The sequence below is a fragment of the Phyllobates terribilis genome, unplaced genomic scaffold, assembly GCF_046119375.1.
Source record: "Phyllobates terribilis strain yellow unplaced genomic scaffold, ASM4611937v1 Scaffold_4__5_contigs__length_816908805, whole genome shotgun sequence".
In the NCBI taxonomy this organism is placed as follows: domain Eukaryota; kingdom Metazoa; phylum Chordata; class Amphibia; order Anura; family Dendrobatidae; genus Phyllobates; species Phyllobates terribilis.
This window is the reverse complement of record NW_027362764.1, coordinates 812,147,421-812,166,651: the sequence shown is the minus strand read 5'-3', so window position 1 is coordinate 812,166,651 and position 19,231 is coordinate 812,147,421.

Genomic DNA, 19,231 nt, shown 5'->3' with positions numbered 1-19,231 from the left:
GAGGATGGGGAGGATGACCCCCTCTTGGACATGCTCGCCCAAGCGAAGGCCAGCGGGTCCCTAGAGGATGTAGAGCTAAGCGACTTGCTATCCGCAGACCAGAGGTCTCAGATGCAAGCAGTGCTGAAACCCTTCCAAGCAGTGTTCACCAACCTGCCTGGCAGGACTGAAGTGGCGGTCCATGAAGTGGACACCGGGAATCATGCCCCACTCCGGCGGACAGCCTATCGAATCTCCGACGAGGTGCAGCATGTCATGCGCCAGGAGGTCGAGGAGATGCTGCAGTTGGGGGTGATTAAGCGGTCCAAGAGCGCGTGGGCCTCACCTGTAGTCCTGGTGCCTAAGAAGGACCGGACCACCCGGTTCTGTGTGGACTACAGGGGGCTCAACGCTATCACCGCCTCTGACGCACAACCAATGCCATGCATTGAGGAGCTGCTGGAGCGGTTAGCCAGCGCGAGCTATCTCTCCATTATGGATTTGAGTCGGGGATATTGGCAGATTCCCTTGAGCCCCGGGGCTCAGGAGAAGTCCGCCTTTATCACCCCCTTCGGATTGTATGAATCCACGGTCATGCCCTTCGGCATGAAAAATGCCCCTGCCACGTTCCAGCGAATGGTCAACCACCTGCTCCAGGGACTGGAGAGGTACGCAGTAGCGTACCTGGATGACATTGCCATCTTCAGTCCCACCTGGGAGGATCACCTCGAGCATCTGCAGCAGGTGCTCGGGCGCATTCACCAGGCGGGCTTGACCATCAAGCCGGGAAAGTGCCAGATGGGCATGAACGAGGTCCACTACCTGGGGCACAGGGTAGGTGGGGGTACTCTGAAGCCAGAGCCTGGGAAGGTGGACGCTATCGTGTCCTGGCCCACCCCCAGGACCAAGAAGCAGGTGCAGTCCTTCTTGGGCACCGCAGGGTACTATAGACGCTTTGTGCAGGACTATAGTAGCCTTGCGAAGCCCTTGACAGACCTCACCAGGAAGAGCCTACCCCATTCCGTCAAATGGACGGATGAATGCGAGGTGGCCTTTAGGGCTTTGAAGACTGCCCTGAGCAGCTCTCCTGTACTAAAGGCGGTCGACGGCACACGGCCACTCTTAGTACAGACTGACGCCAGTGAATTTGACCTCGGTGCTCTACTCAGCCAGGTCGACTCGGGGAACCAAGAACACCCCGTGTTGTACCTAAGCCGGAAACTGCTGCCGAGGGAAGTGGCCTATTCCACCATAGAGAAGGAGTGCCTGGCCATTGTATGGGCCCTCAACCGCTTACAGCCTTACTTGTACGGGCGCCCCTTCACTGTCGTGACTGACCACAACCCCCTGAGTTGGCTGCACACCATGTCAGGTGCCAACGGAAGGTTGTTACGCTGGAGCCTCACCCTCCAGCAGTACGACTTTATCGTTCAACACCGCAGGGGCAGCGAGCATGGCAATGCCGATGGGTTGTCCCGGCGAGGGGAGCCTCCAGACATACGCTTGGAGGAGTACCAGAAGGTCCTACCTCCATAGCGCAGTCAAAAAGGGGGAGGTGTCAGGCAAAAGGTATTTTTGCCCGAGTTTTAAAAAATGAGAGATGTTTTAAAAAAAGAAAAAAAAACCCACCCCCTATCTGTTTGTAAGTGAAGACATAGAACTCACTTTTGCTTTTCCCCAAACCAGGAATTTTTATCACCCGCCATAAAACCTCAGTCCAGGGCAAGCACTGGAACAAACCGGAAAATCCCTCCAAAAAATCCCATTGTTTAATTGTACAAACGTTTTATGCCAATTTTAATCACGCACAGGTCTGACAGAAACATCGGAACCACGTTTTTTGAATGCTTACCTTTTTCCCATTACAATAGTATAACTTGCATAACTGAGGAATGACCGGGAACTGAGATAATGGATTCTGAGCTTCTGAGCGTCATAGAGGTTTCATATTTAATATCTATCTTCATGAATATTGGTGACGGTCAAGATGATGTCTCCCTCTTGGATGTGGGACCCCCCCACACCAAGATATGGAATCTGAAGGATCTTTTAGGTCTTCTGCAGCTGGGTGGGCTCGCAAAGCCGAGCCCCCCTTGTAAGGTAAATAAGGGGTGTTCCCCAGAGTTTTGGCTGCTTACTAAAAAGCAAATCGGCCATTTTCAGGTCATTCTTCTCAGGGACGTCGAACGCACGCACATCACGCGGCGTAAGAAGAATCACCTCTAATTTCCGGGGAGCCGTCCCTCCCACAGAATCTGAGACCATCACCTTGTGAAGCAGGTTTTGCTATTACTTATCCCTTTTATTTTAATAACTGTTGATGCATACATGTAAATTGTCTCCTTTATAATATCTTGTATATATTTTGTAAACACTGCCCCCCTTTTGGGAGTAAATCATTAATTATTTACCAGTTTCTTTCTTCTTGTCCTATGTTGAGCAAACACGTTCCTCACCTGCTAATTCACGTTACCTACCAGGTACCCGATCCACCTGTTAAGCGATCGGTGGTGGCAGTATACCAGTATTTATGTGATATTGTGGTTTGAGGGTGGCTGGTCGGAGGTATATATACGTTCCTGGAAGGAACTGGTGGTATATATACGTCCTGTCACATCACGTGCCGCAATAGTCGACATAAATTAGAGCAGCTGCACCCGTGCTTATCCTCTGTCAATACCGTGTTTGACCAGCAGGATAAGGGGGCGCCAGAGAGCTGCAAGGTCTGACCCAAGAGTGGGTGTTGTTTTCATGACAGTGATCTATTATATAGAGTCATTACACATAGGGGGATCTATTATATAGAGTCATTGCACAGAGAGGGATCTATTATATACAGTCATTACACACAGAGGGATCTATTATATAGAGTCATTACACACAGAGAGATCTATTATATAGAGTCATTACACACAGAGCGATCTATTATATAGAGTCATTACACACAGAGGGATCTATTATATAGAGTCATTACACACAGAGGGATCTATTATATAGAGCCATTACACACAGAGGGATCTATTATATAGAGTCATTACACACAGAGGGATCTATTATATAGAGTCATTACACACAGAGGGATCTATTATACAGAGTCATTACACACAGAGTGATCTATTATATAGAGTCATTACACACAGAGAGATTATATAGAGTCATTACACACAGAGGGATCTAATATATAGAGTCATTACACACAGAGGGATCTATTATATAGAGTCATTACACACAGAGTGATCTATTATATAGAGTCATTACACACAGAGGGATCTATTATATAGAGTCATTACACACAGAGGGATCTATTATATAGAGTCATTACACACAGAGGGATCTATTATATAGAGTCATTACAGACAGAGTGATCTATTATATATAGTCATTACACACAGAGCGATCTATTATATAGAGTCATTACACACAGAGTGATCTATTATATAGAGTCATTACACAGAGAGGGATCTATTATATAGAATCATTACACACAGAGGGATCTATTATATAGAGTCATTGCACACAGAGGGATCTATTATATAGAGTCATTACACACAGTGGGATCTATTATATAGAGTCATTACACACAGAATCATCTATTATATAGAGTCATTACAGAGAGGAATCTATTATATAGAGTCATTACACACAGAGGGATCTATTATATAGAGTCATTACACACAGAGGGATCTATTATATAGAGTCATTACACACAGAGCGATCTATTATATAGAGTCATTACACACAGAGCGATCTATTATATAGAGTCATTACACACAGAGTGATCTAGTATATAGATTCATTACACACAGAGGGATCTATTATATAGAGTCATTACACACAGAGGGATCTATTATATAGAGTCATTACACACAGAGCGATCTATTATATAAAGTCATTACACACTGAGGAATCTATTATATAGAGTCATTACACAGAGGGATCTATTACATAGAGTCATTACACACAGAGGGATCTATTATATAGAGTCATTACATAGAGGGATCTATTATATAGAGTCATTACACACAGAGCGATCTATTATATAGAGTCTTTACACACAGGGTGATCTATTATATAGAGTCATTACACACAGAGGGATCAATTATATAGAGTCATTACACACAGAGGGATCTATTATATAGTCATTACACACAGAGGGATCTATTATACAGAGTCATTACACACAGAGTGATCTATTCTATAGAGTTATTACACACATAGTGATTATATAGAGTCATTACACACAGAGGGATCTATTATATAGAGTCATTACACACAGAGGGATCTATTATATAGAGTCATTACACACAGAGGGGTCTACTATATAGAGTCATTACACACAGAGTGATCTATTATATTGAGTCATTACACAGAGAGCGATCTATTATATAGAGTCATTACACACAGAGGGATCTATTATATAGAGTCATTTCACACAGAGGGATCTATTGTATAGAGTCATTACACACAGAGCGATCTATTATATAGAGTCATTACACACAGAGCGATCTATTATATAGAGTCATTACACACAGAGGGATCTATTATATAGAGTCATTACACACAGAGGGATCTATTATATAGAGTCATTACACACAGAGGTATCTATTATATAGAGTCATTACACACAGAGGGATCTATTATATAGAGTCATTACACACAGAGGGATCTATTATATAGAGTCATTACACACAGAGGGATCTATTATATAGAGTCATTACACACAGAGCAATCTATTATATAGAGTCATTACACAGAGAGGGATCTATTATATAGAGTCATTACACACAGAGGGATGTATTATATAGAGTCATTACACACAGAGGGATCTATTATATAGAGTCATTACACACAGAGCGATCTATTATATAGAGTCATTACACACAGAGGGATCTATTATTTAGAGTCATTACAGACAGAGTGATCTATTATATATAGTCATTACACACAGAGCGATCTATTATATAGAGTCATTACACACAGAGTGATCTATTATATAGAGTCATTACACAGAGAGGGATCTATTATATAGAATCATTACACACAGAGCGATCTATTATATAGAGTCATTGCACACAGAGGGATCTATTATATAGAGTCATTACACACAGTGGGATCTATTATATAGAGTCATTACACACAGAATCATCTATTATATAGAGTCATTACAGAGTGGAATCTATTATATAGAGTCATTACACACAGAGGGATCTATTATATAGAGTCATTACACACAGAGGGATCTATTATATAGAGTCATTACACACAGAGCGATCTATTATATAGAATCATTACACACAGAGCGATCTATTATATAGAGTCATTACACACAGAGTGATCTAGTATATAGATTCATTACACACAGAGGGATCTATTATATAGAGTCATTACACACAGAGGGATCTATTATATAGAGTCATTACACACAGAGCGATCTATTATATAAAGTCATTACACACTGAGGAATCTATTATATAGAGTCATTACACAGAGGGATCTATTACATAGAGTCATTACACACAGAGGGATCTATTATATAGAGTCATTACATAGAGGGATCTATTATATAGAGTCATTACACACAGAGCGATCTATTATATAGAGTCTTTACACACAGGGTGATCTATTATATAGAGTCATTACACACAGAGGGATCAATTATATAGAGTCATTACACACAGAGGGATCTATTATATAGTCATTACACACAGAGGGATCTATTATACAGAGTCATTACACACAGAGTGATCTATTATATAGAGTCATTACACACATAGTGATTATATAGAGTCATTACACACAGAGGGATCTATTATATAGAGTCATTACACACAGAGGGATCTATTATATAGAGTCATTACACACAGAGGGGTCTACTATATAGAGTCATTACACACAGAGTGATCTATTATATTGAGTCATTACACAGAGAGCGATCTATTATATAGAGTCATTACACACAGAGGGATCTATTATATAGTCATTTCACACAGAGGGATCTATTGTATAGAGTCATTACACACAGAGCGATCTATTATATAGAGTCATTACACACAGAGCGATCTATTATATAGAGTCATTACACACAGAGGGATCTATTATATAGAGTCATTACACACAGAGGGATCTATTATATAGAGTCATTACACACAGAGGTATCTATTATATAGAGTCATTACACACAGAGGGATCAATTATATAGAGTCATTACACACAGAGGGATCTATTATATAGAGTCATTACACACAGAGGGATCTATTATATAGAGTCATTACACACAGAGCAATCTATTATATAGAGTCATTACACACAGAGGGATCTATTATATAGAGTCATTACACACAGAGGGATCTATTATATAGAGTCATTACACACAGAGGGATGTATTATATAGAGTCATTACACACAGAGGGATCTATTATATAGAGTCATTACACACAGAGCGATCTATTATATAGAGTCATTACACACAGAGGGATCTATTATATAGAGTCATTACACACAGAGCGATCTATTATATAGAGTCATTACACACAGAGGGATCTATTATATAGAGTCATTACACACAGAGGAATCTATTTTATAGAGTCATTACACACAGAGCGATCTATTATATAGAGTCATTACACACAGAGGGATCTATTATATAGAGTCATTACACACAGAGGGATCTATTATATAGAGTAATTACACACAGAGTGATCTATTATATATAGTCATTACACACAGAGGGATCTATTATATAGAGTCATTACACACAGAGGGATCTATTATATAGAGTCATTACACACAGAGGGATCTATTATATAGAGTCATTACACACAGAGGGATCTATTATATAGAGTCATTACACACAGAGGGATCTTTTATATAGAGTCATTACAGACAGAGTGATCTATTATATATAGTCATTACACACAGAGCGATCTATTATATTGAGTCATTACACACAGAGTGATCTATTATATAGAGTCATTACACAGAGAGGGATCTATTATATAGAATCATTACACACAGAGGGATCTATTATATAGAGTCATTGCACACAGAGAGATTATATAGAGTCATTACACACAGAGGGATCTAATATATAGAGTCATTACACACAGAGGGATCTATTATATAGAGTCATTACACACAGAGTGATCTATTATATAGAGTCATTACACACAGAGGGATCTATTATATAGAGTCATTACACACAGAGGGATCTATTATATAGAGTCATTACACACAGAGGGATCTATTATATAGAGTCATTACAGACAGAGTGATCTATTATATATAGTCATTACACACAGAGCGATCTATTATATAGAGTCATTACACACAGAGTGATCTATTATATAGAGTCATTACACAGAGAGGGATCTATTATATAGAATCATTACACACAGAGGGATCTATTATATAGAGTCATTGCACACCGAGGGATCTATTATATAGAGTCATTACACACAGTGGGATCTATTATATAGAGTCATTACACACAGAATCATCTATTATATAGAGTCATTACAGAGAGGAATCTATTATATAGAGTCATTACACACAGAGGGATCTATTATATAGAGTCATTACACACAGAGGGATCTATTATATAGAGTCATTACACACAGAGCGATCTATTATATAGAGTCATTACACACAGAGCGATCTATTATATAGAGTCATTACACACAGAGTGATCTAGTATATAGATTCATTACACACAGAGGGATCTATTATATAGAGTCATTACACACAGAGGGATCTATTATATAGAGTCATTACACACAGAGCGATCTATTATATAAAGTCATTACACACTGAGGAATCTATTATATAGAGTCATTACACAGAGGGATCTATTACATAGAGTCATTACACACAGAGGGATCTATTATATAGAGTCATTACATAGAGGGATCTATTATATAGAGTCATTACACACAGAGCGATCTATTATATAGAGTCTTTACACACAGGGTGATCTATTATATAGAGTCATTACACACAGAGGGATCAATTATATAGAGTCATTACACACAGAGGGATCTATTATATAGTCATTACACACAGAGGGATCTATTATACAGAGTCATTACACACAGAGTGATCTATTATATAGAGTCATTACACACATAGTGATTATATAGAGTCATTACACACAGAGGGATCTATTATATAGAGTCATTACACACAGAGGGATCTATTATATAGAGTCATTACACACAGAGGGGTCTACTATATAGAGTCATTACACACAGAGTGATCTATTATATTGAGTCATTACACAGAGAGCGATCTATTATATAGAGTCATTACACACAGAGGGATCTATTATATAGAGTCATTTCACACAGAGGGATCTATTGTATAGAGTCATTACACACAGAGCGATCTATTATATAGAGTCATTACACACAGAGCGATCTATTATATAGAGTCATTACACACAGAGGGATCTATTATATAGAGTCATTACACACAGAGGGATCTATTATATAGAGTCATTACACACAGAGGTATCTATTATATAGAGTCATTACACACAGAGTGATCTATTATATAGAGTCATTACACACAGAGGGATCTATTATATAGAGTCATTACACACAGAGGGATCTATTATATAGAGTCATTACACACAGAGCAATCTATTATATAGAGTCATTACACACAGAGGGATCTATTATATAGAGTCATTACACACAGAGGGATCTATTATATAGAGTCATTACACACAGAGAGATGTATTATATAGAGTCATTACACACAGAGGGATCTATTATATAGAGTCATTACACACAGAGCGATCTATTATATAGAGTCATTACACACAGAGGGATCTATTATATAGAGTCATTACACACAGTGCGATCTATTATATAGAGTCATTACACACAGAGGGATCTATTATATAGAGTCATTACACACAGAGGAATCTATTATATAGAGTCATTACACACAGAGCGATCTATTATATAGAGTCATTACACACAGAGGGATCTATTATATAGAGTCATTACACACAGAGGGATCTATTATATAGAGTAATTACACACAGAGTGATCTATTATATATAGTCATTACACACAGAGGGATCTATTATATAGAGTAATTACACACAGAGTGATCTATTATATATAGTCATTACACACAGAGGGATCTATTATATAGAGTCATTACACACAGAGGGATCTATTATATAGAGTCATTACACACAGAGGGATCTATTATATAGAGTCATTACACACAGAGGGATCTATTATATAGAGCCATTACACACAGAGGGATCTATTATATAGAGTCATTACACACAGAGGGATCTATTATATAGAGTCATTACACACAGAGGGATCTATTATACAGAGTCATTACACACAGAGTGATCTATTATATAGAGTCATTACACACAGAGAGATTATATAGAGTCATTACACACAGAGGGATCTATTATATAGAGTCATTACACACAGAGGGATCTATTATATAGAGTCATTACACACACAGAGTGATCTATTATATAGAGTCATTACACACAGAGGGATCTATTATATAGAGTCATTACACACAGAGGGATCTATTATATAGAGTCATTACACACAGAGGGATCTATTATATAGAGTCATTACAGACAGAGTGATCTATTATATAGAGTCATTACACACAGAGGGATCTATTATATAGAGTCATTACACACATAGAGATCTATTATATAGAGTCATTACACACAGAGTGATCTATTATATAGAGTCATTACACACAGAGGGATCTATTATATAGAGTCATTACACACAGAGGGATCTATTATATAGAGTCATTAAACACACAGAGGTATCTATTATATAGAGCCATTACACACAGAGGGATCTATTATATAGAGTCATTACACACAGAGTGATCTATTATATAGAGTCATTACACACAGAGAGATCTATTATATAGAGTCATTACACACAGAGGGATCTATTATATAGAGTCATTACACACAGGGGGATCTATTATATAGAGTCATTACACACAGAGTGATCTATTATATAGAGTCATTACACATAGGGTGATCTATTATATAGAGTCATTGCACACAGAGGGATCTATTATATACAGTCATTACACACAGAGGGATCTATTATATAGAGTCATTACACACAGAGGGATCTATTATATAGAGTCATTACACACAGAGGGATCTATTATATAGAGTCATTACACACAGAGGGATCTATTATATAGAGTCATTACACAGAGAGGGATCTATTATATAGAGTCATTACACACAGAGGGGTCTATTATATAGAGTCATTACACACAGAGCAATCAATTATATAGTCATTACACAAAGAGGGATCTATTATATAGAGTCATTACACACAGAGGGATCTATTATATAGAGTCATTACACACAGAGGGATCTATTATATAGAGCCATTACACACAGAGGGATCTATTATATAGAGTCATTACACACAGAGGGATCTATTATATAGAGTCATTACACACAGAGGGATTTATTATACAGAGTCATTACACACAGAGTGATCTATTATATAGAGTCATTACACACAGAGAGATTATATAGAGTCATTACACACAGAGGGATCTATTATATGGAGTCATTACACACAGAGGGATCTATTATATAGAGTCATTACACACACAGAGTGATCTATTATATAGAGTCATTACACACAGAGGGATCTATTATATAGAGTCATTACACACAGAGGGATCTATTATATAGAGTCATTACACACAGAGGGATCTATTATATAGAGTCATTACAGACAGAGTGATCTATTATATAGAGTCATTACACACAGAGGGATCTATTAGATAGAGTCATTACACACAGAGAGATCTATTATATAGAGTCATTACACACAGAGTGATCTATTATATAGAGTCATTACACACAGAGGGATCTATTATATAGAGTCATTGCACACAGAGGGATCTATTATATAGAGTCATTAAACACACAGAGGGATCTATTATATAGAGCCATTACACACAGAGGGATCTATTATATAGAGTCATTACACACAGAGTGATCTATTATATAGAGTCATTACACACAGAGGGATCTATTATATAGAGTCATTACACACAGAGGGATCTATTATATAGAGTCATTAAACACACAGAGGGATCTATTATATAGAGCCATTACACACAGAGGGATCTATTATATAGAGTCATTACACACAGAGGGATCTATTATATAGTCATTACACACAGAGGAATCTATTATATAGAGTCATTACACACAGAGCGATCTATTATATAGAGTCATTACACACAGAGGGATCTATTATATAGAGTCATTACACACAGAGGGATCTATTATATAGAGTCATTACACACAGAGGGGTCTACTATATAGAGTCATTACACACAGAGTGATCTATTATATTGAGTCATTACACAGAGAGCGATCTATTATATAGAGTCATTACACACAGAGGGATTTATTATATAGAGTCATTTCACACAGAGGGATCTATTGTATAGAGTCATTACACACAGAGCGATCTATTATATAGAGTCATTACACACAGAGCGATCTATTATATAGAGTCATTACACACAGAGGGATCTATTATATAGAGTCATTACACACAGAGGGATCTATTATATAGAGTCATTACACACAGAGGTATCTATTATATAGAGTCATTACACACAGAGGGATCTATTATATAGAGTCATTACACACAGAGGGATCTATTATATAGAGTCATTACACACAGAGGGATCTATTATATAGAGTTATTACACACAGAGCAATCTATTATATAGAGTCATTACACACAGAGGGATCTATTATATAGAGTCATTACACACAGAGGGATCTATTATATAGAGTCATTACACACAGAGGGATGTATTATATAGAGTCATTACACACAGAGGGATCTATTATATAGAGTCACTACACACAGAGCGATCTATTATATAGAGTCATTACACACAGAGGGATCTATTATATAGAGTCATTACACACAGAGCGATCTATTATATAGAGTCATTACACACAGAGGGATCTATTATATAGAGTCATTACACACAGAGGAATCTATTTTATAGAGTCATTACACACAGAGCGATCTATTATATAGAGTCATTACACACAGAGGGATCTATTATATAGAGTCATTACACACAGAGGGATCTATTATATAGAGTAATTACACACAGAGTGATCTATTATATATAGTCATTACACACAGAGGGATCTATTATATAGAGTCATTACACACAGAGGGATCTATTATATAGAGTCATTACACACAGAGGGATCTATTATATAGAGTCATTACACACAGAGGGATCTATTATATAGAGTCATTACACACAGAGGGATCTATTATATAGAGTCATTACAGACAGAGTGATCTATTATATATAGTCATTACACACAGAGCGATCTATTATATAGAGTCATTACACACAGAGTGATCTATTATATAGAGTCATTACACAGAGAGGGATCTATTATATAGAATCATTACACACAGAGGGATCTATTATATAGAGTCATTGCACACAGAGAGATTATATAGAGTCATTACACACAGAGGGATCTAATATATAGAGTCATTACACACAGAGGGATCTATTATATAGAGTCATTACACACAGAGTGATCTATTATATAGAGTCATTACACACAGAGGGATCTATTATATAGAGTCATTACACACAGAGGGATCTATTATATAGAGTCATTACACACAGAGGGATCTATTATATAGAGTCATTACAGACAGAGTGATCTATTATATATAGTCATTACACACAGAGCGATCTATTATATAGAGTCATTACACACAGAGTGATCTATTATATAGAGTCATTACACAGAGAGGGATCTATTATATAGAATCATTACACACAGAGGGATCTATTATATAGAGTCATTGCACACAGAGGGATCTATTATATAGAGTCATTACACACAGTGGGATCTATTATATAGAGTCATTACACACAGAATCATCTATTATATAGAGTCATTACAGAGAGGAATCTATTATATAGAGTCATTACACACAGAGGGATCTATTATATAGAGTCATTACACACAGAGGGATCTATTATATAGACTCATTACACACAGAGAGATCTATTATATAGAGTCATTACACACAGAGGGATCTATTATATAGAGTCATTACACACAGAGGGATCTATTATATAGAGTCATTACACACAGAGTGATCTATTATATAGAGTCATTACACACAGAGGGATCTATTATATAGAGTCATTACACACAGAGGGATCTATTATATAGAGTCATTACACACAGAGGGATCTATTATATAGTGTCATTACACACAGAGGGATCTATTATATAGAGTCATGACACACAGAGCGATCTATTATATAGAGTCATTACACACAGAGTGATCTATTATATAGAGTCATTACACACAGAGGGGTCTATTATATAGAGTCATTACACACAGAGGAATCTATTATATAGAGTCATTAAACACACAGAGGGATCTATTATATAGAGCCATTACACTCAGAGGGATCTATTATATAGAGTCATTACACAAAGAGTGATCTATTATATAGAGTCATTACACACAGAGTGATCTATTATATAGAGTCATTACACACAGAGAGATTATATAGAGTAATTACACACAGAGGGATCTATTATATAGAGTCATTACACACAGCGGGATCTATTATATAGAGTCATTACACACAGAGTGATCTATTATATAGAGTCATTACACACAGAGGGATCTATTATATAGAGTCATTACACACAAAGGGATCTATTATATAGAGTCATTACACACAGAGGGATCTATTATATAGAGTCATTACAGACAGAGTGATCTATTATATAGAGTCATTACACACAGAGGGATCTATTATATAGAGTCATTACACACAGAGTGATCTACTATGTAGAGTCATTACACAGAGAGGGATCTATTATATAGAATCATTACACACAGAGGGATCTATTATATAGAGTCATTGCACACAGAGGGATCTATTATATAAAGTCATTACACACAGTGGGATCTATTGTATAGAGTCATTACACACAGAATCATCTATTATATAGAGTCATTACAGAGCGGAATCTATTATATAGAGTCATTAAACACAGAGGGATCTATTATATAGAGTCATTACACACAGAGGGATCTATTATATAGAGTCATTACACACAGAGCGATCTATTATATAGAGTCATTACACACAGAGTGATCTAGTATATAGAGTCATTACACACAGAGGGATCTATTATATAGAGTCATTACACACAGAGGGATCTATTATATAGAGTCATTACACACAGAGCGATCTATTATATAGAGTCATTACACACTGAGTAATCTATTATATAGAGTCATTACACAGAGGGATCTATTACATAGAGTCATTACACACAGAGGGATCTATTATATAGAGTCATTACACAGAGGGATCTATTATATAGAGTCATTACACACAGAGGGATCTATTATATAGAGTCATTACACACAGAGCGATCTATTATATAGAGTCATTGCACACAGGGTGATCTATTATATAGAGTCATTACACACAGAGGGATCTATTATATAGTCATTACACACAGAGGGATCTATTATACAGAGTCATTACACACAGAGTGATCTATTATATAGAGTCATTACACACATAGTGATTATATAGAGTCATTACACACAGAGGGATCTATTATATAGAGTCACTACACACAGAGGGATCTATTATATAGAGTCATTACACACAGAGGGGTCTACTATATAGAGTCATTACACACAGAGTGATCTATTATATTGAGTCATTACACACAGAGCGATCTATTATACAGAGTCATTACACACAGAGGGATCTATTATATAGAGTCATTTCACACAGAGGGATCTATTATATAGAGTCATTACACACAGAGGGATCTATTATATAGAGCCATTACACACAGAACGATCTAATATATAGAGTCATTACACACAGAGGGATCTATTATATAGAGTCATTACACACAGAGGGATCTATTATATAGAGTAATTACACACAGAGGGATCTATTATATAGAGTCATTACACACAGAGGGATCTATTATATAGAGTCATTACACACAGAGGGATCTATTATATAGAGTCATTACACACAGAGCGATCTATTATATAGAGTCATTACACACAGAGGGATCTTTTATATAGAGTCATTACACGCAGAGGGATCTATTATATAGAGTCATTACACACAGAGGGATGTATTATATAGAGTCATTAGACACAGAGGGATCTATTATATAGAGTCATTACACACAGAGCGATCTATTATATAGAGTCATTACACACAGAGGGATCTATTATATAGAGTCATTACACACAGAGCGATCTATTATATAGAGTCATTACACACAGAGGGATCTATTATATAGAGTCATTACACACAGAGGAATCTATTATATAGAGTCATTACACACAGAGGAATCTATTATATAGAGTCATTACACACAGAGGGATCTATTATATAGAGTCATTACACACAGGGGGATCTATTATATAGATTCATTACACACAGAGCGATCTATTATATAGAGTCATTACACACAGAGAGATCTATTATATAGAGTCATTACACACAGAGGGATCTATTATATAGAGTCATTACACACAGAGGGATCTATTATATAGAGTCATTACACACAGAGGGATCTATTATATAGAGTCATTACACACACAGGGATCTATTATATAGAGTCATTACACACAGAGCGATCTATTATATAGAGTCATTACACACAGAGTGATCTATTATATAGAGTCATTACACACAGAGGGATCTATTATATAGAATCATTACACACAGGGGGATCTATTATATAGAGTAATTACACACAGAGGGATCTATTATATAGAGTCATTACACACAGAGAGATCGATTATATAGAGTCATTACACACAGAGTGATCTATTATATAGAGTCATTACACACAGAGGGATCTATTATATAGAGTCATTACACACAGAGGGATCTATTATATAGAGTCATTATACACAGAGGGATCTATTATATAGAGTCATTACACACAGAGGGATCTATTATATAGAGTCATTACACACAGAGCGATCCATTATATAGAGTCATTACACACAGAGGGATCTATTATATAGAGTCATTACACAGAGAGGGATCTATTATATAGAGTCATTACACGCAGAGTTCTATTATATAGAGTCATTACACAGAGAGGGATCTATTATATAGAGTCATTACACGCAGAGGGATCTATTATATAGAGTCATTACACACAGAGGGATCTATTATATAGAGTCATTACACACAGAGGGATCTATTATATAGAGTCATTACAGACAGAGTGATCTATTATATAGAGTCATTACACACAGAGGGATCTATTATATAGAGTCATTACACACAGAGTGATCTATTATGTAGAGTCATTACACAGAGAGGGATCTATTATATAGAATCATTACACACAGAGGGATCTATTATATAGAGTCATTGCACACAGAGGGATCTATTTTATAGAGTCATTACACACAGTGGGATCTATTGTATAGAGTCATTACACACAGAATCATCTATTATATAGAGTCATTACAGAGCGGAATCTATTATATAGAGTCATTACACACAGAGGGATCTATTATATAGAGTCATTACACACAGAGGGATCTATTATATAGAGTCATTACACACAGAGCGATCTATTATATAGAGTCATTACACACAGAGCGATCTATTATATAGAGTCATTACACACAGAGTGATCTAGTATATAGAGTCATTACACACAGAGGGATCTATTATATAGAGTCATTACACACAGAGAGATCGATTATATAGAGTCATTACACACAGAGTGAACTATTATATAGAGTCATTACACACAGAGGGATCTATTATATAGAGTCATTACACACAGAGGGATCTATTATATAGAGTCATTATACACAGAGGGATCTATTATATAGAGTCATTACACACAGAGGGATCTATTATATAGAGTCATTACACACAGAGCGATCCATTATATAGAGTCATTACACACAGAGGGATCTATTATATAGAGTCATTACACAGAGAGGGATCTATTATATAGAGTCATTACACGCAGAGTTCTATTATATAGAGTCATTACACAGAGAGGGATCTATTATATAGAGTCATTACACGCAGAGGGATCTATTATATAGAGTCATTACACACAGAGGGATCTATTATATAGAGTCATTACACACAGAGGGATCTATTATATAGAGTCATTACAGACAGAGTGATCTATTATATAGAGTCATTACACACAGAGGGATCTATTATATAGAGTCATTACACACAGAGTGATCTATTATGTAGAGTCATTACACAGAGAGGGATCTATTATATAGAATCATTACACACAGAGGGATCTATTATATAGAGTCATTGCACACAGAGGGATCTATTTTATAGAGTCATTACACACAGTGGGATCTATTGTATAGAGTCATTACACACAGAATCATCTATTATATAGAGTCATTACAGAGCGGAATCTATTATATAGAGTCATTACACACAGAGGGATCTATTATATAGAGTCATTACACACAGAGGGATCTATTATATAGAGTCATTACACACAGAGCGATCTATTATATAGAGTCATTACACACAGAGCGATCTATTATATAGAGTCATTACACACAGAGTGATCTAGTATATAGAGTCATTACACACAGAGGGATCTATTATATAGAGCCATTACACACAGAGCGATCTATTATATAGAGTCATTACACACTGAGGAATTTATTATATAGAGTCATTACACAGAGGGATCTATTACATAGAGTCATTACACACAGAGGGATCTATTATATAGAGTCATTACACAGAGGGATCTATTATATAAAGTCATTACACACAGAGGGATCTATTATATAGAGTCATTACACACAGAGCGATCTATTATATAGAGTCATTACACACAGGGTGATCTATCATATAGAGTCATTACACACAGAGGGATCTATTATATAGTCACTACACACAGAGGGATCTATTATACAGAGTCATTACACACAGAGTGATCTATTATATAGAGTCATTACACACATAGTGATTATATAGAGTCATTACACACAGAGGGATCTATTATATAGAGTCATTACACACAGAGGGATCTATTATATAGAGTCATTACACACAGAGGGGTCTACTATATAGAGTCATTACACACAGAGTGATCTATTATATTGAGTCATTACACACAGAGCGATCTATTATACAGAGTCATTACACACAGAGGGATCTATTATATAGAGTCATTTCACACAGAGGGATCTATTATATAGAGTCATTACACACAGAGGGATCTATTATATAGAGTCATTACACACAGAACGATCTAATATATAGAGTCATTACACACAGAGGGATCTATTATATAGAGTCATTACACACAGAGGGATCTATTATATAGAGTAATTACACACAGAGGGATCTATTATATAGAGTCATTACACACAGAGGGATCTATTATATAGAGTCATTACACACAGAGGGATCTATTATATAGAGTCATTACACACAGAGCGATCTATTATATAGAGTAATTACACACAGAGGGATCTATTATATAGAGTCATTACACACAGAGGGATCTATTATATAGAGTCATTACACACAGAGGGATGTATTATATAGAGTCATTACACACAGAGGGATCTATTATATGGAGTCATTACACACAGAGCGATCTATTATATAGAGTCATTACACACAGAGGGATCTATTATATAGAGTCATTACACACAGAGCGATCTATTATATAGAGTCATTACACACAGAGGGATCTATTATATAGAGTCATTACACACAGAGGAATCTATTATATAGAGTCATTACGCACAGAGGAATCTATTATATAGATTCATTACACACAGAGGGATCTATTATATAGAGTCATTACACACAGAGCGATCTATTATATAGAGTCATTACACACAGGGGGATCTATTATATGGATTCATTACACACAGAGCGATCTATTATATAGAGTCATTACACACAGAGGGATCTATTATATAGAGTTATTACACACAGAGGGATCTATTATATAGAGTCATTACACACAGAGGGATCTATTATATAGAGTCATTACACACAGAGGGATCTATTATATAGAGTCATTACACACACAGGGATCTATTATATAGAGTCATTACACACAGAGCGATCTATTATATAGAGTCATTACACACAGAGTGAT